At 39.1% G+C, this 24496-nt stretch overlaps 1 pseudogene across 1 annotated transcript; it reads left to right on the top strand.

Annotated features, from left to right (window-relative positions):
• The first annotated feature begins 1134 nt into the window (after positions 1-1134).
• Positions 1135-2895, top strand: LOC125354242 (annotated as a pseudogene). The gene has a single exon (XR_007211469.1). The product of XR_007211469.1 is annotated as an ATP synthase subunit alpha, mitochondrial-like (transcript).
• Positions 2896-24496: the final 21601 nt, after the last annotated feature.

A 24496-nucleotide genomic window follows, 5' to 3' on the forward strand; every position in this document is an offset into this window, starting at 1 on the left:
GAGAGAAATATAGCAAAAAGAAAGGAAAAAATATCATTGGCTGATTGAATGAATCCATATGGAGCAACTAGAATGGTTCAATAAAGAATTTGAGAAGAAATAACAATCTACATTTTCCTTTTAGAGCTCTCAGGGATGGTCTCATGGATATTCGAAATATCAACTGTGTATGTCATAGGCACCACATCACTAAGTGATTTCTAGGGCAGCAAAACCTATGTGTTAGGATTCTGGGCTCCCCCACCAGACACACATGTTCAAAGCCATGTTCCTTCAGTTTGTAATTTGTGTTGGATCTCTAATACGATGGTAGCTTCCACCTCCTGAGAGAAATCTAAAGATGAATGTGCAAAAATATGGAAGGCCCTTCACACAGCATCTCTCTCTCTCTCTCTCGTGTGTGTGTGTGTGTGTGTGTGTGTGTGTGTGTGTGTGTCTGCAGATTTTGAAAAGCCATTTCCTCAAAATTAAAATATATTTTAAGGAATGACAAGTACCTTAAAAGTTTGTCTTGGTATTTTTTGTTTATTTGTTCTGTAGGGAACAGCTTCTTGGGGAGTAGCTAGCATAGCCCGCCTCCATTTGAACCATTTTTTGACTAATTGTTTTCCTGGTTTAATTTTTCCTTTATCTTGGGCAGAATTTTTTTATTGGGTGGCTGGTAATTAAGGCATTTCCATATGAAACAGCAGGTACTTTCACTAGTACACTTTGTTTCAAAGTGTTAGTTCTCCTACCTGCTTGCTTGGTTATGAACTATTCTACCCATGACTGCCTGAAAGCCCCCTACCCCTCTCCTGTAATGAACATACAATGGGAATCCATACTTGCTAACTTTTGCCATGAAAAAAAAATCAACACTATAAAAACAAAATAAACGAAAAGTTTCTTTCTTAGAAGGGCATCATTCTCATGGAGTCTGATCAGTGTTTAAATGTTTATCAAGCTCTCTGACTTCCACACTCAACTTCACATTTAGCCTCATCACAAATCCTGAAAAGTTTTTTAACTTTCTGGACTAAGATCAAGTTCCAAAAGCAACTTAAATACAAAAAAAAAAGCCAGTCAGTCCGGAGGCTACGGCTGCTGAGGACCCACTTGGCAAGAAGCTGCAGAGATGCTGTCACTGTGGCCATGGCCCGCGCCCTCCCTTGGAAGGCTAGGCTGGTGTCCCAAAAATGCTTTGGGATCATCATCTTTCATTGCTGCAAGGAACCTCCATGCTTCTAACAGCTGTTTCCAGAAGACTGGCACTGCTGAGGTGTCCTCTATTCTTGAAGAGCATATTCTTGGAGCTAATACCTCTGTTGATCTTGAAGGGACTGGACGAGTCTTAAGTATTGGTGATGGTTTCACCCGTGTACATGGGCCAAGGAATGTTCAAGCAGAAGAAATGGTAGAGCTTTCTTCAGAATTAAAGGGCATGTCTCTGGATTTGGAACCAGACAATGTTGGTGTTTTTGTTTTTGGGAATGATAAACTGACTAAGGAAGGAGATACTGTGAAGAGGACTGGAGCCATTGTGGATGTTCCAGTTGGCGATGAGCTCTTGGGTCGTGTGGTAGATGCCCTTGGTAATCCCATTGATGGAAAGGGTCCAGTTGGTTCAAAGACCCATAGGCGAGTAGGCTTGAAAGCTCCTGGAATCATTCCTTGAATCTCAGTGCGGGAACCCATGCAGACTAGCATTAAGGCTGTGGATAGCTTGGCACCTATTGGCCGTGGTCAGCATGAGCTGATTATCGGTGACAGACAGACTGGGAAAACTTCCATTGCTATTGACACAATCATCAACCATAAGCGTTTCAATGAAGGAACTGATGAAAAGAAGAAGCTATACTGTATCTCTGTTGCTATTGGTCAAAAGTGATCCACTGTTGCTCAGTTGGTAAAGAGACTGACAGATGCAGATGTCATGAAGTACACCATTGTGGTATCTGCGACTGCTTCTGATGCTTCCCCATTTCAGTACCTAGCTAGTTATTCTGGCTGTTCTATGGGAGAGTATTTTAGAGATAACGGCAAACATGCTTTGATCATCTATGATGACTTATCCAAACAGGCTATGGCTTACCGTCCGATGTCCCTGTTGCTCTGCTGACGCCCTGGCCGTGAGGCCTATCCTGGCGATGTGTTCCACCTACATTCCCGGCTGCTGGAGAGAGCTGCCAAAATGAATGATTCTTTTGGTGGCAGCACCTTGACTGCTCTACTAGTTATAGAAACACAGGCTGGTTTTGTGTCTGCTTACATTCCAATGAATGTCATTTCCATCACTGACGGACAGATTTTCTTGGAGACAGAGTTGTTCTACAAAGGTATTTGCCCTGCTATTAACGTTGGTTTGTCTGTGTCCCATGTCACTTCTGCTGCCCAAACCAGGACCGTGAAGCAGGTGGCAGGTACCATGAAGCTAGAGTTGGCTCAATATCGTGAGGTTGCTGCCTTTGCCCAATTTGGCTCTGATCTTGATGTTGCCACTCAACAACTCCTGAGTCGTGGTGTGCGTCTGACTGAGTTGCTGAAGCAAGGACAGTATTCTCCCATGGCTATTGAAGAACAAGTGGCTGTTATCTATGCAGATGTAAGGGGGTATTTTGATAAACTGGAGCCCAGTAAGATCACAAAATTTGAGATTTCCTTCTTGTCACATATTATTGGCCAGCACCAGTCCTTGTTGTCGAAAATTAGGGCTGATGGGAAGACCTCAGAGGAATCAGATGTAAAGCTAAAAAAGATTGTAAATTCTTGGCTGGTTTTGAATCATAAATGCCTATGGATTCATATCAGATACTGTCTGGTTTGTTGTTTCCTTTAGAAAAATTGGTTCCATTTATAAAACAGTTCTCATATTCCTCATGTACAGAAATCACATGAAAATAAAAGTTCCATGTTATGTGGTTAAAAAAAAAATTCCAACACCAGATACCATAGGAAAATAGGTCATTGTTTGTGATAGAGTGCTAGTTGGAAGACCCAGAGGAAATAATTGACAAAAATGCATGCCTTTTCCAAGGATCCCATAGCCAGCTGGAAAGAGCTGACTCATCAGGGATCAGAACATAAGCATTTCCATGGCAAAGTTCTCCTCCCCAGCCCCTACTCAACAAAGACATTTTATGGACAAGGAATGAACCAAAGGATAGTATTTATTGCTTCATGACTAGGTTATGATCACTTCAGTGATTATTAAATCAAGAAGGACGTTTTAAATTGTGTCATCAATAGTCCTCACTTTCTACATAGTATCATTTCAAGCGGACTCTTTTCTATCTACAAAAAGAAAAGTAAGAGTCACTAATGTTATGGACACTCCAAAACGTGTGACGAGGGACAAAAAATCTCAAGTCTAGTTCACATCAGGAGCTCTGACCTCCACTCATAGCATGATTTTCTGTCCTCAGAAAAGTATTTGAAGGTGTTTTACTTCCCACCCAAAACAGTGAGATGGAGATGTTATGCCCAACTGTATGTGAAAAGAATCTATTAACTCAATTTTAAAGTTAAACTTCATTCAATCTAATAGCTGTTGTCAGCAACCTAATGAAAGACATACGAAATCTACAATATTGAAGCTGTCATTGTTGGCATTCATTATTTTTTATCTAAAATGGAGGAAACTGTTTAGTATCTGCCTCTCACCTCCCAAACCCAATCCAGCATCTCTAAAGGCATTTTCATTATGGAAACAGGACTCACATTCATTCACTGAAGTCTATGGAGGGAACCTTGTGGTACAGCACTTGGCTAGCAAGGCAAGGCTTTGGGTTCAGTCCTCAGCAGTGAAAAATATTAATTAAAAATTAAGCACACACATATGTACATGCATATACCTCCAGTCTTAAGACTCATGTTCCATTGCTGCAAAAAAATGGGCTCATTTGTATAAAACATTAGAAACAAACATTTAAAAATACAATTGGAGAAGATTCCATAGGAAAAACGGTCCTGACAAATTTGATATTTGTTAAAAGCCTAGCCAAGGGAAGCAATGACTGTGTGCAGACAACAGGAGCATAAATGATAGAGAATGCAGCAAAATAGCCATAGGAAACCAATGGAGAAGTAGAGAATATGGACCAAGTCAGGACTATTGCTTCTTTTCATTAGTTCTGTATAAGGATCTTGTCACTTTCTCTTTGAGAAGTCATTTGGAGTTAAGACATGGCCTACACTGTATATACTTTATAAATTACTATATGATTTACATATGGAATCAATGAACTTTGTATAGATAGACAACACAGATAACTCCAGCTGATCATTTGCATTAAAATCCTAGTGGTTGAAAAATATCTGTTGCTACTGCAGTGTATAATATGTGAACCCACCTGCAGATCACTGTAAGGGCGTGTTCCCTACCTTCATAACCACAAAGATAATTGAGCTTAACTGAGCAATGTAATAAAAATACTACAACCTTAAGTATTACATTTTATTTCTTATAGATTATAGGTGGCAAAGTGAGGTAATGAAATAGTGTTTGCATGAGCAAAGTATGATTATGTGTGTGTGTGTGTGTGTGTGTGTGTGTGTGTGTGTGTGTGTGTGATTACTGGGGCTTGAACTCAGAGCCAGGATGTTCTTCTTTAGCTTTTTCACTCATGGCTGACACTCTACTATGGAGCCCCAGCTCCAGCTCTGGCTTTTTGCTGGTTAATTTGAGGTAAATGTTCCTGGATTTTTTTTTTTTTTTCTGCCTAGGCTGACTTCAGACTGGGATCTTCAGATTGGGATCTGCAGATCTCTGCCTCCTGAATAGGTAGGATTACAGGCACGAGCCACCAGCAGCCAGCTGCATCTATGATTCTTATAGCTCTTATAGCCCTTATAGCTCTTATAGGGGTGGGCAGCATCCAGCTCATGGGCCATACAAAGCCTGTGAAATCATTTGGTACATGATGAGACAGACAGACATACTTCTCACATGCCTCTCATTGGTTGTCCTTGACTACCTGCCTGTATTGATCATTTTGTATGGCCTTCAAATGATATTGTAAATATCCAAATTGTCCCTTAGCATAAAAAAGGTTCCCCAACCCTGGAGAAACAGTGATAGAGAAAATGTGTAAACACTGTTTTCACCTGCCAGGGTCAACATTTATCAACCCACTTGATTTTCTCCACCTCAAGCAGAGCAGACAGGAGGGGGCATTGTGGTTCTGCAGAATACACTGGGGAGTTTTCTTTCTTCCATTATGGGAGGAACTGGGGGAACCTACCACCAAATACAAATGTGAGAGGGTCTATGGCTTAACTCCAGCCATACGAAAATACATAGGTCTCTATGTGCTACAGAATGAATTTAGCAATAAAGAGCAGAGTGGTTCCAAAGCCATCGTCCACACCTCTTAAATGATCTCAGATTGCAGTTGCGACCTTTAGGGACTGTAATTTGATTTGGAGGTAGATAAACTTCCACCCTTTGGATGTCTTTGGTACTGACACATCTCCCCTGAAAGGCAACCTCTGCTGGAAGGTGAAAGCAAAGTTTCTGCCCAGAGCAATTTGAAACCATAATGAATTCCTTTTAGTCTTCTTGGAGATTATTCACCAGGGTGAGTCACAGCAAGGAGAAGAAGAATAAAATATCCTGAGACAGGCAGTTTCAATGATGTGGTTCCCAGCAGAGAACGTGGCAGAGAAGTCATGGCAGGTCCTATTACCATGATACTTCCTGCCCAATAAGTTTGGAAAGTCAGTTAAAGTCTCCCTCTGACCCTTAGTGTAGCAGTTTAATCAAACGGATCAGAACAGACAGCTGTGGTTCCCTTTTCATTTGGAAAATAATGAGGCTGTGAGCTTCTCCAACAGTCCAGACACCAGCTTAACTGACAGGCATCCCTTTCCAGCTGCTTTGCACAATTTGGAATGGAGCCTTTGAGGACTAATAGCTTCCCTGAATATTTGGAGAGGCACACAACTTGAAGTGTTGTGCCGTATTTCATGTCAGTGTTTCACACAACTCTTCATTTAACCATCCAGGAAATGCAAACAGACCTTGCTTCATCCTCCTGCCAGCCTGTAATGTTCACTTGTTTGCCTGGCACTCGCTGAGTAGCCTAATTAATTACCAGTGGGTGGCAGATTACATGATGTCACATTAGTCTGCTAAGTATGCATTTCCTGTATCAGCATATATTCTGAAAAAAAAAAAGAGGTGGGGCTGGAGATGATGAGTAAAATGTCTCGCTCTTCAATGTTCATGTAGCTTATATTTCTGTGTTATCTGGCTGCTGAAATTTCAGATTTTCCTATGAGCAAAAACAAGCACAAACTTAGTAGTGGACAGCAATCAACATAAGAATCATACCCCAACTATAACAAATTTTTGAAAGGCCAATAATATTAGCTTAGATTTTGGTCTAAAGCAATACCAGAACCCATGCTCCCCATTTAGACTTCCATAATCATCAGTGGGTCACGCGTGGCTTCCAGCCAATGAGTATTCTTTGTGCATGACAAATCCTTTCGACAGGGTTTCCTTAGGGCCATCTATAGCCTTTAAAACACATTTAATTTGGGGTTTCAGCTCATGAATTTCATTATAATGCCCAGTCTGCTATCTCTGTCTTACTACTTTGTATTTACTGCATCTCAAAGATTAACTGGGTAATTGCTTTTACATTCTCTCTCCCAGATAGATTCTTTAGTATTAAATTTCATAGAAAGGAACTGCTTCAACTCGTTCAGGAGCAAGAGCACATGTAAGCAAGCAAATAACCAACAGCCATCCTTCCCCACCCTCCTTTCTCTCCCATACATACACACATACCAAGATCCCTGCTAATAATGTTAGATGTGTTCTGCATTTGAGAGTCAGACCACAAGAGTGTGGTGGAAGAAAATAAAATATCACCCTTATTCTGATAATGAGAGAGAGAGAGACAGAGAGACAGAGAGACAGAAAGAGGAAGGTATGGTTATGTTACCATAACATTACTCTGGTGAGAGTTATAGGGAAGAATATTATCACTTTTGTTTTTAAATTTCTAATTGTACATATATTTCAGACTTTTCAGGAAGGTTATAGCTATCTATATGAGATGGGGAATCAAAACCTGATGTGACCTACATAAAAGAAACGCTCTGATTCCCTAATTAAACCAAGCTGTGGCTGCAGGCTCTGCAAATAGCTGGCAAAAAAAAAAAAAAAAAAAAAAAAAAAAAGCCATCCAATCAATCTTCCGACTGTCCTCCAGGAGTGTGGCCAGGGGAATGGAGAGGCGGAAGATGGTGGTGGGGAGGGGGAGGCCAGGGAATGCTCTCACTCATGTTTACTCCACACTGAGGGTCCTGAGGTTTCCAGCACACCGCCCAGGGAGGGAAGGGATCCTGTGGGGAAGGGGGCTGGGAAGCAAGGGGAGCAGCAGGGGTTGAGGAGAAAAACAGACTAAATGTTTTAACAGCTGCTCAATCTTTCTTCACCTATTTTGCCCCAGGATCTGATTTCCCTGGGAAGGGGGTGGGCTTTCTATGGGCCAAGGGCTCCCCCAGAAGGGCCTCTTTACTTGGAGAAGTAGAGTTCTCTTGCTCTTTGTGTAAGTTCTGGCTTTTGAGGAGAAAAAAAGGAATGGAAAAGAAGAAAATGGAATTTGGGTGTTGTTTTTTTTTGTTTTTTGGTTTATTGGTGTTTTTTTGTTTTGTTTTGTTTTGTTTTTCAGAATTTCTCTTAAAGTAAAACCAGTCACAGAAAATGCCATTCATATGAACTTTAAGGAGAGACTTGTACTAAAAGAAGAAATTTTTTTAAGTGTTAAATAGACCCTCACATACATTCTTCTTCAGGAATTTTTGACAGAAAAAAAAAGTTCTTCAGAAAAGTTGGAATGTCATCCTCATGTAACTTCCCCTTCCACTTCAGGTTCTCCAAGATGCAGAAGGTATGTTAGTTGAAAAGGAGTAGGAAAAATAAAACAGTTCTGCTGATGAAACTGGAGGCAAATGACAAGAAATAAATGGCAAGGGCACCTCCTAGAAGACAAACAGGGCAGGACATGGTGGGGGCAGGGAGAGGGAGGGGGCTGCCAGTAGTAGATAAAGGGCACACTCTATTTGCAAAGGGCAGTGATTTCTTTTCTTTGCTGAAACATGTTTATGCTAGCCCCCTGGGTTTGCTGTGCTGTAGAACACAAAGCATTTCAGCAGAGATGGGGTTTCTTCTTAAATTCACTATGGAGTGGTCACTTCATTTAAACCGAGATGTGCATTAATAACATGTATGTTGCTTTATTCCCAAAGATACGTGATTCCAGAGATATAGAAAGAGAAAGACAGAGAGAGTACTGGTGCTTAAACTCAGGTCTTTACACTCTAACTTGGCATTTTTGCTAAAGGCTAGTGTGCTAGCACTTCAGCCACCTCTACTTCTGACTTTTTGGTAGTTAATTGGATGTAGTTTCTCATGGACTTTCCTGCTGGGGTTGCCTTTGAACCACGATCCTCAGATCTTAGCCTCCTGAGTAGCTAGGATTATAAGTGTAAGCCACAAGCACCTAACTCTTTTGAGGAATTTGGCCAATCAGATTAAATGTCTTATTTCCATTTTTTGGAGTTCATTTCATTAAGTATTATTTTATATGATCCTATGCACATAGATATTGAGCCTTCGTGATCTGCTCCTAAGAATATCCTCCATTGGTTCCACTGTGTGAATGTCCAGAGTGCTGTATAATTTACCATGTCCCAGTGTATTTTTTTTAACCATCCAGTGTGTTTACTTGTAGATTTATAGGCACATTTTGGTTACCACAGTAAGGGAAACCATGCAACCTATGTTTCTTTGGTTCTGACTTACTTCACTTAATATAAATTTTTCCAAGTCTTTCTATTTCTTTATGAATGGTACAATATCATTCTTTCTGATGGAAGCATAAAATTCCCTTGTGCATAAATACCACATTTTCTTGATCCATTCTTCCAGTGAGGGGCATCTGGATTGATTCCATGTCTTGGCTATGGTAGATAATACTGCAGTGAACATGGTTGTGCTTTATTTTTGCAATTTTATTTTCATGATGTAATATTTTATAATATGGGGTTTTTAAGCCCAAGAAAGGAAATCCTTCACTCCTGGCAAACCAGATTAGCGGGTCACCCTAATTATCTACCTACAAATGAAAGACTTAGAAAAAGAATTGTGGTTAAAAGAACACTGAATAGTTGTAAAGGTTTTCAACTTTTTATTTTGTTTGTGTGTTCATTATGGTACTGGGGATTATATTTAGGGTCTTTCCAAGTAAAAGCACTTTAGCTCTGAGCTACATACATCTCCATAGTCCCAAATATGTTTTTATCCTTAAGTGGAAAAAACAAAGATCATCTTCAAAAACTAAAATATAGCAAAGAAACATGATATGAATTCAGCAAACAATACTCATGTACTTCTATTTATTGTACAAGAAATATATAGATAAGGAGAAAAGAAGGTATGATTAACAGAAGCCACACAGACAGATGAAATCCTGTCTTGCGTTAAACTCACAGTTCAGTCTTCTACATTTATTCTGGCCAATGCAAAAGTGATGATGAAGACAACCTTGTTCTCTAGGCTTTGGCAGACCAAAATAATCATCGCTGGATTGGCCAGCCTTCTGGGTCATGAGTGTTTTATCCTGTCCCTGAGTGTCTTTGTCTTTCCCTGCTTTTTCTGCATTCTTAGTCTTATGGATCTTGACCATTGCATTGCTATGACTTGTTGTATTAACTTGAAGTCCCTAATACTTTTTAGAAGCTTTTATGGCAGCTTGAATATAGGAGATATTTTTTTACACATACTATCATTCTGAAAAGTAAATCAAGCTTGATGGATCTGGTTAATTTTTTCTGGCTACATAATAATAATAGTATTATCATCTCAAATAGATCTAGGTTTTGTAGTTTCTGTGACACGATATGTTAAGTAATAGATTAGCTAAGCATTTTGAATATTTTGTTTTTAAGAAATCATGCATTCTAAGCTGCTTTGTTAAATGGCAATTCCTCTGTATAACTACTTAAAGATATATGTATATATGCATATATATATATTTAAATGAATAAATCATGTTAGATGCTCAAGAAGGCTTAATGGACCTGAGAAGGAACAGCCCAAAAATTGAAAAAAAAAAAAAAAAAGCGGCGGGGGTGGGGGGGGGTTGGGGGGGAAGGCCACACCTCTGCCGTGAAAACATGAGAAGCTCATCATCAAGGGTGAAGAGGGATAGATACAATCCATGGATGGATACAGTGGTGATGGATTCCACATGAATTGAAACTTAAAGTGTGGACATGTGTGGTGAATGGATGGCAAGGGTTATGAACAGTGGGCTGGAAATTAATTTTGACTATGAATCTCTGGAAGAAGTAAGAGAAATAAAGTTAGGAGCTGAGGGGAAAAATCATATATGGTAGAAAGATCACGTGACTAAGTAGATGATTAAGACCACAGAAGAAAGAAAATGGAAAATATGTGCATGCAAGGACAGTAGATGCAGAGGGTCATGAAGATGTGTGAGGGATAGAAGGACCTGGGCATATGAAAAGGAATTGGAAAATTTTCTCATATACAGAATTAGAAGGTGAGAGAAGGTGACTGATGTTAGTTAATCTTTCCCTGGGAGCCAAACACTATACTAAGTGACTTGCAGAAGATATGTTCTTTAATGCTTATCTAAACCCTAGACAGTTCTTTTGTCTTGCTTTTACAGATTATACAGCCAGCTTAGAGAAAGAAGAAAAGTAATAACACTCACATTCATATAGCTAAAAGCTACAGAGCCAAGATATACACTTGGATTTGTGAGCTCCAAATTCAAGTGAACTGAACCCTTCCTATCTGGCCCACATGATTTGGCCTTCATTAGAAATATGAAGACTTATTGAAAAAGCCTATGGATAGTGAAGGACCATGAGATCTATCTGGATTGGTTGTATGAATACACTGGCAGGTACAGAATCAGGCTAAAAGACAAGGGGCATTGGTAGGGTTTGAGGATGAAATATCTCTCTTAGGCTCATGGGATGAACACTTGGTAGCCAAATGGTGATGCTATTTCAGGACAGGGTGGAAGCATCAGGAAGCTGGACCTATTTGGAACACTTAAGTCACTGAGACCTTTGAAGGTTGTGTCCTGTTCCTAATACGATTCACTTGTTTCTGTGTGCTTGTGTCTGTCTGCCATGAAATGAGCTGTTTTGCTCTACCTTGATCCTGACACCATGTTTTACCTTTGCCTCATGCCCAGAGTAATAGAGCCAGCTGACCATGGAGTAAAACTGTGAGGCAAACTAAATTCTTCCTTCTTTACATTATTTTCTTAGGTGTTTTGCTACGGTGACAAAACACTGATTAACGTAGATTAAAATCAAGCTAGTAATTGGATAAAGCAAAACACTGAAGAGTGATTTCAGAGGTGGGCCCTAAGGCTAAGAGGTGAATGTTGCCAAGCCCTTGGATTTGCTAGACATATACCATAAGCCTGTGAGACCATTGGCATCATCTGTAAGTCATAGTGTAGGACTTGGCATAAGCGTATGCACCTGTCATCCCAGGTGCACAGGTGATTCAGGTAGGAAGATCTTTAGGGAAAATCATGAGACCTTATCTGAAAATAACTAAAGCAAAAAGGGCTGTGGGCATGGTTCTGGTGGTAGAGCAACTGTCTAGCAAGTGCAAAACTTTTAGTTCAAACTCAAGTACAACAACAACAAAATAATAATAATAAAATAAAACCATTATTGCAACTCTACAGCTAATAAAATGACTGGTTTACATAATATAATGAATGATAGGGTCTTGACTATAAATGATTTGTGATGTTAAGAAAGAAAGAGAAAAAGAATTTCAATTTCAAGTAGTGTAAATATTTTAACATTATCAAAATACTTAGAATGTAAATAAAATCATAGAATTAAGATTTAAATGAATAAACTAGATTTTAATCTTGAAAGAAGGGGCTTATTAACATTGAGAGTCTGGGAATGTGGCTTAGTGGTAGAATGCTCACCTAGCATACATGAAGCCCTAGGTTTGATTCCTCAGCACAACATATAAAGAAAAAGCCAGAAGTGGCACTGTGGCTCAAGTGGCAGGGTACTAGCCTTGAGAAAAGAGAAGCCAGGGACAGTGCTCAGGCCCTGAGTCCCAAGCCCCAGGACTGGCAAAAAAAAAACCCACAAAAAACAAACAAACAAAGAAAGTCAGAAATATTAATCCACTGGTAGTAACCTAAAGTTATAGGATAGCTTTAATAATTGCAGAAGCAGTGTTTAAAAACACATGGGTAAAACAAAGTAATGTGGTTCATTGTACTTGGAAATCTGAAGCAAGAGAATTGTGAACTTGAGGCTAACCTAGATGACATAGTGAAAAAAAATAGACTGAATAAGCAGTAGAAATAGTCATATTATCATCTTTCAACCAACAAACAGCAGCTGGTAGAATGCTCTCTAGTGACTGTCTTCTTTCTATTATGGTGCTGTGTTTACATGTAGAAATGATGATCTTGTCTAAGCCTAAATAATGATAATGATAGTGATAATAACCCTACTTTATTAGACCTCCCAATTATATGCTAGGCCCCATGCTACCTAAATCCCATGTGTTCTCATTTTATCTCCAAAACAACCTTCTGACAAAGGCACACCACTTCTTTGAGGTAACACCATGGGTTTAGGAAGCTTCAAATGCCCAATGTTGTCAAGCACAAGAGCAATAGATCTGAAATTCAAACACAAGCTTGTAAGCCCCTAAGGCCTGCCATCCCTGTTTCTACTCCCAAGAAGCACTTGGCCCCAACTGCATATGAAAACCTCAAAATGAGCACAAGGGGACTGGGAATGTGGCCTAGTGGTAGAGTGCTTGCCTAGCATGCATGAAGCCCTGGATTCGATTCCTCAGCACTACATAAAAAGAAAAGGCCAGAAGTGGCACTATGGCTCAAGTGGTAGAGTGCTAGCTTTGAGCACAAAGAAGCCAGGGACAGTGCTCAGGCCCTGAGTTCAAACCCCAGGACTTACAAAAAAAAAAAAGATCACAGGTTGCTTAGAGTATCAGTGTCCAAACCTCATGTCTAGAGATTCCAATTTGACTTAGTTGGGATCAACTCAAGCATTAGTGTTGTTTTAAGCTCCCCAGGCAATGAGAACTTAGTATGCATTCACAGGACTGAACCTTGCTGCCATGCATTATGTTGAGTCTCTGTGAATACAATTTGAAGGCAAAAATAACCTCCTTGTGTCCACTTTTTTTCCTTGTCATTACCCTTACACACAACCACATACCCCATTTTCAGATCATATTCCCAAGAAAAAAATGTAACTGTGCAATTTGTATTGAATAAGCAAAAAAGGCTACGCTACACATAATATTGGTGCTCTATCTTAGTCTCCAAAGAGGGGATCAAGATGCCAGGGGCCAATTCTTTGCTGGTAAATCTTGTTCAGTGTTTGTGAATGCAGAATCCTAGGCCCGCTTTCTCCTGAATGGGAAAAGCATGGCAGCTAGTGTCTACATACATTTGTTTTATCTTAATCCATAAAAATATATCTACATCTTATCTCAGACTTACCCTGTAACCAGTTCAAAATTATTTCACTCATGGCTGGCACTCCACCATTTGAGCCACACCTCTAGTTCTACACATTCAAAATCATGAGCAGATGACTAAGAGCAGGAGACTGATAGACAGTCGCAAAGACAGCAAGTGGCAAGCCTGGGAACTGGCTCTAGGAAGACTGACATTCCCTTGTGTTTCAGTGAACTATTCTCCTGATCTGGAAGAATTGCTTGTTGAATACATCAGTTTTAGGATGGGTTGAGCATTCCTAATCTGAGGATCCAAACTAAAATATCTGAAACTTTTTTTTTTTTTTTGACCAGTCCTGGGCCTTGGACTCAGGTCCTGAGCACTGTCCCTGGCTTCTTTTTGCTCAAGGCTAGCACTCTGCCACCTGAGCCACAGCACCACCTCTGGCCGTTTTCCATATATGTGGTGCTGGGGAATCGAACCCTGGGCTTCATGTATACGAGACAAGCACTCTTGCCACTAGGCCATATTCCCAGCCCCATCTGAAACTTTTTGAGTGCAAGCATGATGCCAAGGTGAAAACACAACATGTGTTAAAACACATGTACACCAGAAACATTGTAGAAAAGTAGCTTCGGTCTATAAGGCATTATATTCACACATACATATATATTCATTTAGATACACACATATATATATCTGTTCATACACACATATATACATATATAGCTATTCATTTATGTGAATCATAAATAAATTTCATGCTTAATTTTGGGTCCCATCCCCAAGATACCTCCTTATGTAGATACAAATCTATAAGAACCTGAAAAATTCCAAATTCCGAATCTCTTCTAGTGTCAAGCATATCAGATAAGGGAAATTTACCAAGTTTGCATTTTTCATTTTGAACTTCGTTATTCTTCTTCTGTGTAATCTTTATTTACCTTGTATCTCTAGCCCTTAGCAGAATGAGTGAGCTTTAATAGAACTTGCTTCCTTTATGTAAAATTTAATTGATGGATCACTACAGACAGCCCATCCATTCTAGGTGTATGAATATATTTAGATACAAGGAGCAATATGCAAATGTGTATACATAATGATCAAATTAGACAGATCTCCCATGCTTTTGTTTGCCTCCTTCCCCTTTAAATCCAAACCACAAACATACCCTGTTCAAAATTGAGAGAAAAAGGAAAAAAGAGAGCTACAAATGATTTCTTAATGCTTCACATTGGGCCTGATTCTTCCTTTGGCATAGGTATTTTTGCTGTCTATTAAATCTGTAGAGAAACCCAAGTGATGGGCTATTTCTCAGGATTCTGACCATCACAGAGGTGGCAAAGGCACCGGAAACTCTATCCAAGTAAGAGATCTTCTAATGACAGGTACAACTGGATTTCTGCAGACAATGATAATCCCACCTTTCTCCTCACTGTGATTTCCCATATTCAGAAGAAAGCCAGATACCTTAATCATGTAGAATTGTTTAGCAGAACATACACCAGCTACAAAGAACATGGAGTATGGACAGAGTCCTATAATTGAACATACGTTTTACAACTAGTCAGCTATGTGGCCTTAAGATATTTAATTTCCCAAAGCCTCATTTTGCTATCAGGAAGATAGAAATGAACACACAACATGCTCATGCAAGTTGGTACCATGATTCAAAAAGTTATACCTAAAAAACTTGTTTGTTCATAGGAAACCTATGAAAATCTAAGAGAGGGCATCAGGCTTAATTGTCTTGTTCTCACTTGTATGGTGTTTGGCATTCCAGTGAAGAGAGACCCAGTACAGGGAGACTGAAAGAAACAATGCAAATAGATACCATGCACTGATGGCCTGAATACTATCTATGAGTAAAATAGCGAGGCACCAGTGGCTCACACCTGTCATCCTTGCTAATCAGGAGGAACTGAGGATCACAGGTTGAAATCAAGTGCAGGCAGAAAAGTTCATGAGACTCTTATCTCTAATAAACTATCAAAAAAGCCAGAAGTAGAACAGTGGATTGACTTTCATCCATGCCCATGCCCTGAGTTCAAGCCCCAGTACCAGAAAACACACACACACACACACACACACACACACACACACACACACACACAGTAAAATATATAAATATATTATACCTCTAGTATGCAGGAAGCCTTCAGGAGATGTTAGTGGTTAAAAAATAAACTATAATGACTCACTTGCTAGGTAAAATGATCAAATAATTTTATGCATAACCCCAGTTCATTAGAAAAACCTAAGTAACAAATACAAGAAGCCAGGTTTCATGTAACATCATTGTTGCATCTTCTGAACTTTTAATTTTTAAAGAAATCCAAGGTTCAGTCATGTTCGATCAACTCTTCAGTGGATGTTACAAGAAGTCCCCAAGTGCACTTGCACAGAACCTGTCCCAAGGTTCTAGAAGGACAAGGCCACTAGGAAGCAACCCCAAGCCCTAAGATACTCCACTGCTACTTCCACTTGGATAGTTCACAGATGTGAGCAGCTAGCACTGCAGGCCCAGCCAAGTAGAGATCCTTGCTCTCTCTTACAAAGACCTCCCACAGGTTTCGAGCTTTTAAAGCTTTATCTCCTGGATGAGTATTACCTGGTCTCCATCACCTCAATACAGGGGAGGACACAGCACCCAACACTGCTCAAATCCCTAAGGACTTAGAAAAGTCCTTTCTGGGAACTACTTACAAATCCCATGTCCTTGTATTCATAAGCATGGCTGTGTGAGTGCAGCCCATACCCTATGGAATCAGAACCATGTTTATGAAAAGAAATGACCCTTAAAAAAGGCATCGTTCAAGGAGTCACAGAAACATAAGCTACTTACATACAAACAAGCTGGGAACTTTTTCAGAATGCCTGCACAGGAAATCCTAAATGGACTGCTAGATTTCAGCAGCTGCAGCTGGCAGGCTGGTGCAGGCTTCCCCTGGCCTTTTCTGACCCAAATCACTCACTTTCTGTCTCCTAAAGCCCAAAGGACCATGCTAGCAGTAGAGCAGGTTGGAGCTCTTGATGAGTTCACATTATGCACAGAATTTACATGAAACCAACCGAGTAGCAATAAATGGAAAGGATTAATCACTTTGGAGAATGGACTATGTATCTTAGTTTTGTTTTGTTTGTTTTTTTTCTCACTCAACACTAGCTCCCTAAATATTGATAACTTGGTTCTTTTCTTATCTACCATATACATATTCCCTTTCTTACACAATATTATCCTATCTCATTTCACATCTTACTCCCTGTTTTGTTGGGTAGGCGATATCTCTGTATTGGTATCTATTATTAATAAAATTAATTAGATCCAGAAGGACAGACTAACATAAGGATTTCAACAATTAGTTAAAGCCAGAAAGACTTGTATATCTAGATGGGAAACTTTGAGTAAGTTATTTCAGTGTTCTATACTTCAGTATCCCTATGCATAAAATGGGGGTGATGTTATTGTTGGTCTCATATCTCTATTGAGGGGATCGTGAAGTAATGTATAAGGTGTTTAAAGAGCTAGCTTTCCTCATGGAGCATTTAGTTGGATGACTGCAGTGAAAACATTCTGTGTGATTCAAAGTATATGACTATATCTGCATATAAGAATTGTGTTCCTAGCTGGGCACTGGTGGCTGAGTGAGATCTGAGGATCATGGTTTAAAGCCAGCCCAGGCTTTAAACTTATCTCCAATCAACCACCAGAAAACAGGAAGTGGAGCTGTTGCTCAAAATGCTAGAGCTCTAGCCTTGAGCAAAAAAAAAAAACTCAGAGAGATCACCTAGGCCCTGAGCTTAAACCCTAAAACTGGACCAAGAAAAGGAGGAGGAGGAGGAGGGGGAAGAGAGGGAGGAGGAGGAGGAGAAGGAGGAGGGGGAGGGGAGGGGAAGGGGGAAAGGGAGGGGAGGGGGAGGGGGAAAGGGAGGAGAGGGAAGGGGGAGGAGGAGGAAAGGAGGGAGGGAGGGAGGAAGGAAGGAAGGAAGGAAGGAAGGAAGGAAGGAAGGAAGGAAGGAAGGAAGGAAGGAAGGAAGGAAGGAAGGAAGGAAGGAAGGAAGGAAGGAAGGAAAAGAATTATGTTTCTATATATACATGTTTACTAATATAAAAATGTCTATGTTTCTGTGTATACATATTTACCTAATTAAAGCTTTTTTTTTTTTTTTTTTTTTGCCAATCCTGGGGCTTGAACTTTGGACCTGGGCACTGTTCTTGAGCTTCTTTTGCTCAAGGCTATTGCTCTAACACTTGAGCCACAGCATGACTTCTGGCTTTCTCTTTATGTGGTGCTGAGGAATCTAACCCAGGGCTTCCTGCATGCTAGGCAAGCACTCTATCACTGAGCCACATTCCTAGCTTAAAAGCATTTCTAATATATTTTTTGTTGGTTATGCATGTATTGTAAATATCCATTTGTGTTTGTGAATATAAATTTGGAGTTAGGTGAATGAGTACAAGTGGACCTGACATGGACCTGATATAATCTGTAATTACAGAGCCATTCAATTTTTTGCTTTGTAGTACATCTTTGAAATTTATGGTGTTATATTATCATGGCTAGAAATTCTTTTTATATTCTACTGATCCCACAATAATGCCATCGTTTTGTTTTTCTTTGCTTATTGACTTCAGGGACAGATTTGTCCTTACCCCCTGAAAGGCATTCTTTAATTTCTATCATCCCTTAATGCAGAGTTGGCTAAAAAAAAAGGAAAGAAAGAAAGAAAGAAAGAAAAAAAGAAAAGAAAAAAAGAAAAAAAGGATCTGTAATTCAGATGGAGTTTCTAAGCCAATGAAATATACCCACTTTAAAAATTTCAGATCATTAACAATTCAGTTCATTTTTGGAAACCTATAAAAGTCATTTGAGGGCTGGGGATATAGCCTAGTGGCAAGAGTGCCTGCCTCGGATACACGAGGCCCTAGGTTCGATTCCCCAGCACCACATATGCAGAAAACGGCCAGAAGCGGCGCTGTGGCTCAAGTGGCAGAGTGCTAGCCTTGAGCGGGAAGAAGCCAGGGACAGTGCTCAGGCCCTGAGTCCAAGGCCCAGGACTGGCCAAAAAAAAAAAAGTCATTTGAAATATATTCTTCTGTCTTAGCTATAACCTCTTTGTATCATAGATTTCTAGTTGAACAAACCACTTAACTTATTTAAGTTAATTTATTTTCATTTCTTTTTATGCCAGTCCTAGGGTTTGAACTCAGGGCCTGGAAGCTGTCCCTGAGTTATGATTCTCAAGGCTAACACTCTACCACTTGAGCCATAGCTCTACTTTCTACTTTTGGCTGATAAATTGGAGATAAGAGTCTGACAGACTTTCCTGCCTAAGTTGGCTTTGAACCATGATCCTCATATCTCAGCCTCCTTAGTACCTAGGATCGCAAGTGTGAGCCATCAGGCACCTGGCTTAATTTATTTTTTAAAATTCAACTTATTTAAGAATATCAAATATCAGAAGACATTTTTAGAACTAGGATGATGTAATGAAACACATTTGCGGTATGTTATAGCTGCAAGAGGATTGTGTCTTTAGGACCTATGAATAAGAGCTTTACCTCTATTAAGTAAAAGAAAACCAGGTCAAGTATTTTGGGGAGGGAAGAGTGTTTTGTTAAATGGAAAAAGTATAGAGATATACCAACTACTTATAGTTTAGTCCAGGAATCAATGTAATTGTCATAAATACCCTTCTTCCCATATCTTTGCTTCTCTTTGCTCTCCTCTCCTCCAAGAAAGACCTCAACTGTAAATTGACATTCCTGCTGTTTTTTTTGTTCAATTCAGTATCAGGCAGATTCTCTCTTCTGGGGCCAGAGATGGTCTCGAACAACTTTATATTATTTCAAATTCTCTACTTTGGAAATAAAAATGGACTCATTATTCACAGGTTCCATATTGTTTATAGGCTCATCCCTGACCCACTCACTGTGTGTTGAGATACAGGAAAATCTGAAGCCTTGAATTGTGTGTGTGTGTGTGTATGTGTGTGGCGGGCGGGGGTGGGGGGGGCTGTTTGCTAAAAGCCCATGTGATCAGATCAGTGGCCCTTCAGAAATAGGTTAGGAGATGGGCAATTCCCCAAGGTGTTAGGAAGAGAAAAACAGGTCCTTCACTATCCAATTTGTTTCATAGATAAGGAAACTAACCAAAGGCTTAAAGAGAATGAGTGGTTGCTCAAAGTAATCAACTGCTCATAATCTAGAGTGCAATTCAAGTTTTATGGCTCACTCCCTACATGGCCCTCTTCCCAACATTAAGAAAGAGAAAACAATACAGAAGTACTCAGAGATTGTGCAGTACAGGGGATAAATGTAGATGCCTGACACCTAGGTTTTAACCCTGAATTTTACAAATTGCTAAGTCTATTTCTTAGAACATAGTTAGACACACTCATTATTCTGTGCCTTAGTTTCTTCTTCTGCAAAACAGAGACAACAGTGCTTATTTCACTGGGTTGTTAAGAGGGACAAATGAATTAACACAGGTAAAGAATTCCCAACAGTACATGCCATGTAAATTTGATTCACATCTTGTTTATTATTATTCAATAATAAACCATTTACTAAAGATGGCATAATATACAGGAAAAGTGCTTTCTTCCTACAACCATTATTACATACATTCTGACACTGAATCTTTAAAACAATTTAATGAGCTGAACATCATCATCCTTACTTTACACAGAAAATGGGTCCATGAGAAATTTTTTTCTTATTTATTGTTAAAGTGATGTACAGAGAGGTTACAATGTACAGTGTACAGCTTTGGGTACATTTCTTGTACTTGAGCAAACCTAGACAACTCAGTGAGGAGATAGGGCTTGAACTTCTTTCTACCTGTCTGGGGGCAAAGCCCGTGTTGTTAACATAATCTTAAGTGATAAATATCCCAAGTTCAAAGAAGTCTCCATGTAAGTCTAAAAAAAATCCCAGTCATATCCCCCTAAAGTACTGAGAAGGTCAGCCAGAAAGCGAAGGGCCCAGCAGAAGACTGTGGTTCAACAATTCAACAAACATTTACTGGACAGGCCTCGCCCCAGAAGCACAGCCTAGAAGGAAGCCTAGCTCAGCTTGTTAACCTCAAATTTGAATTGTAAAAGAGTAATTGGGCAATTTAGGCTAAAGGCTTTTGATGGAAAGATAAGAACAAAGGAGCAGGGGTGTGGTGAAAGAGAAGAGATCTGGGACGTGATCAGCTTTCACTTACAGGACGTGGCCTGCAAAGAATTAGGGGAGGAAGGAGTTAGAAACGTCCCTGGCTCTGCTGGGCTGTGGAGGTATCTGAGATGTGAAACAGAGAGACTCAGTGCACTAACCCCAACCTATGGCGAGAAGATTACTCAGAGGTGTGAGGGAGGATCTGAACAATGCACACACAAATCTTTCTACTCCTCCCTCTGGAACATTAGTTGACCAATTTATCGAATTATAATATCAATTGAATAAGGAGGAGCAAATTCCTAAGTTTTGATAATGTTACTAGCTTTTCCCAAAACACTTCAGTTGAAAGCTATGTCTCTTCCTAGGAAACTAGCTCTCTTCTACATTTTCCTTTTATACTTAGCTTTGTACTTTGGCTTTGACAGTGTGAAGTATCAGCACTACCTATTTATATTATCTTTGTCATAAAAAAAAGTGCCTTTGCCACCCACAACAGTGCAGACGAAGTGGTCAGATTTTACTCTATTTTTCTAAAGATGAAAGATGGATTTATTCTTATGAATGAAAGGGTGAAAAAGAGGAAAGAGGAGATGGGGAGGGGAGAAGGAAGGAAGGAAAAAGGAGAGAGAGAGAATGAAGGAGGAAAAGAAAGTCAGAAAAATCCAATAAAGTATGAAGAAGGTAGAGGAAAGAAGGGAACAAAAGAAAGAAGAATGGAGAGACAAGGAAGGAGGAAAAGAAGAAGGGAGGGGAAAGAAGAAAGAGAAAGGAGGAAAGAGGGATGAAGGTGTGACAGAAAAGAGGCAGAAAGAGAGGAATTCTTCCTTTTCCACATCAAGATGACTTGGAGATTTGGGCTAAAATATATTTCTTAATGTACCTGTTGAACATCAGAATGATATAAGCAAGGAAAACCCACCATGGCACCAAAGATTTCTTTCAAACACTGAAGTGTATGTTTGAAAATATCCAAAAGTCCAAATTCATTAAATAAAATGAGCACATCAGCACTTATCTTCTCACACCATCAATAGCCAGGGTTAATATGCAAACAACACAATATAGTCTTGACATGAGAATGTGGTCATTTAATGCACACATTTTCTGTGCATGTGTGACATTCCAGTAAAATACTTTTTTAAAAACCCAGCTCGCTTTGCAAATGGAGAAACTTGGATCATATGATCTGCTCCAGGTATTGCAGCTGGCTAGTGGTAAAGTGCTCTTCGCCCTTCTACACTGTAGTCCAATTTTATCAGCATTCATTTTCCACATTAGGTAACTATATGATTTTTCCACATATGTGTAGTACCAAGTCTAAAGAAACCCCAAAGAAATATTACTCAAGGTAGCCTCTCTATGAACCATTCATTGCCAACCCTGGTAAGAATTCAGCAAGAATTATCTTGCCACAGAAAAACAGCAAGTGAACTAACCAGGTTGCCAGTTTGGTTGACATTATGGCTCTGACTCCTTATCCTATGATAAATTGTAGAACTTTGGGAGTCACTTTGAATGGTACTGATTAAAGCTCTTACGGAAATGAATTGGAAATCTTGTCATACTGAAGACTGAATTGCCCAGAACACAATTAGAAAAACACCAAAATAGCTATTAGAACGTACAGTTAAGTGGTAAGAACTGATGTCCATTTTCTTCCTTTTAATGGGACTAGTGGTTGAACGCAGAGCCTCACCTCATTTGGCTGGCTTGCTCTGCTAGTGCTCTACCACTTAAGCCAAACCTGCCCTGCTTTTTTTTTCCTTTGAGTTGAGTAAACTACTTATATTTCAGGGACAAGGCTAATGTTGCTTTCAATGATACTGTGTTTCTCCTATTTCCACCCACACCCTCCCAGGCTCCTTCTCCTTGCCCACACCAAGCATTTCCTAACTTTTTAAATCCCCAAAACTGTGGGATACAATCAGGAGAAAGAGACAATTCTACTTTAGCTAAGTCTCACCTAAAAATTTAAGGTTCACATAAGAAAGGCAATAGTGAAGAGGGTTTAAAAGTTTCCCCAGATAGCCAGGCACTAGTGGATTAGACCTACAATCATAGTTACTCAAGCAATGGAGATCTATAGAATCTATTTGGAGGCAACCTAGCAGAAAAGTCTTCAGGATTCCATCTTGCAAAATGTCAGGCTGGAGGCATGATTCAAATGGAAGAGTAACAACCTAGCGAGTGGAGAGGCCCAGAGTTCAAACTCCAATGTGAACAACAACAAATATATTCCACTTTTTCTTAAGAGAGTTCTTGAACATAAATACAAAAATATATATATATATAAAGTACCAAAGTCACTCGCTTTCATAAACCACTATTGAACAGAGAGCAAAACACAAACAGGATTTATTCTTTGTCTACCTAATGCTAGGACAGTCCTTCAATTCAATTTATAAAAAAAAGAAAGCCAGTACAATTTTAATACCTGGCTCCTTCTTCATTGGGGGAAGCTGATAAAAAACAAACAAACAAAAAAAAAACAGCCTTAAATACATTCCTAAATTCTGTGTGTTCACATTGAAATCCTTTGGAAGTTCTATGAAAAACTTTCCACATCTTTAAACTCATCTTTGTTTAAACCAATTTTTCAAGGAGTGTTTCACAAACTCCTAAAAAGTACATTTTGATAAGATGTAAAATCAACATATCCAGTCCCAAAGGGCATTAGTTTTCTATAACTGTTGCTCAATTGCTTTCCTATTCATTACTAATATGAAAATCTAAAGATTAAATTTTACATAATTTGGAGCAGGTATGCACAAGATAATAAAAATGGTCACCAAATTTTGGGGTCACAGAAGAAGGAAAAGCTGCATTATTTAAGGAGGGAAAGGCCATTGTGGTGAACTAATTGGATAATTGAATCAGAATTTCTGTCAACTGCCAATACATCAGTAATGAAATATTAGTTCTTATCCAAAATCAAAATTGTACACATATTTGGTTCACATATCAATTTATTTAAAACTATGAATTATGAAATTAAAAATGAGCAAGACTTGTGAAAATGTTTACTCATCCTTGTTCTGATATCAGGATTAATTTCTAACAGCTTTTCTTGTTAATCAAGAAAGAAGATTCAGCACAAGTAGTAAAATGATGTGATTCATTTTGTTTGCATTTCAAGTTTTCAATACAAATATGTCTTACATTATTCATAAAAGAGAAAGCAGTTAAAATTCTGGAAATATACTTGGTGGTGTATTATACACCTGTGAGACTATATTTGTGTATAAAATGGAATTATGAAAAAAACTTTATAATTGTAAATTGAAAAAGGCATTAACTTATAAACTCTCCTATGTGAATGTGTATTATAAATTCCTCTAAGTGTTAAATATTTATATAAGATTGATAAGAGCTGGGTGATCATACCTGTAATCCTAGTTACTCAGGAGGCTGAGATACGAAGATTATTACTCAGAAACAGCCCAGGCAGAAAAGCCCTTGAGACTCATCTCTAATTAATCAGCCCAAAGCTAGAAGTCCAGGTGTGGCTCAAGCAGTAGAGTTAAAGCTCAAATACTGGCACACCATGAACACATACACACACACACACACACACACACACACACACACACACACAGACTGATGAGATTTTTTAGTTACTTTTTTTATTTTCCTTTTTGATATAGTTATGTTATGAGATATCATATAAAATTAAAGATGCTATATACTACTTGAATAAATGTTCCCTAATAAATTTGGCTTAGATATATATTGCCATGATTCATATTTTTCTTAATAAAATGAAAAAGTACTTCTTAAAATAAATGTGTTTGCTCTGAAGAAATTTTCTAGTGAACAGAGT

The sequence above is a fragment of the Perognathus longimembris genome, chromosome 1, assembly GCF_023159225.1.
Source record: "Perognathus longimembris pacificus isolate PPM17 chromosome 1, ASM2315922v1, whole genome shotgun sequence".
NCBI lineage: Eukaryota > Metazoa > Chordata > Mammalia > Rodentia > Heteromyidae > Perognathus > Perognathus longimembris.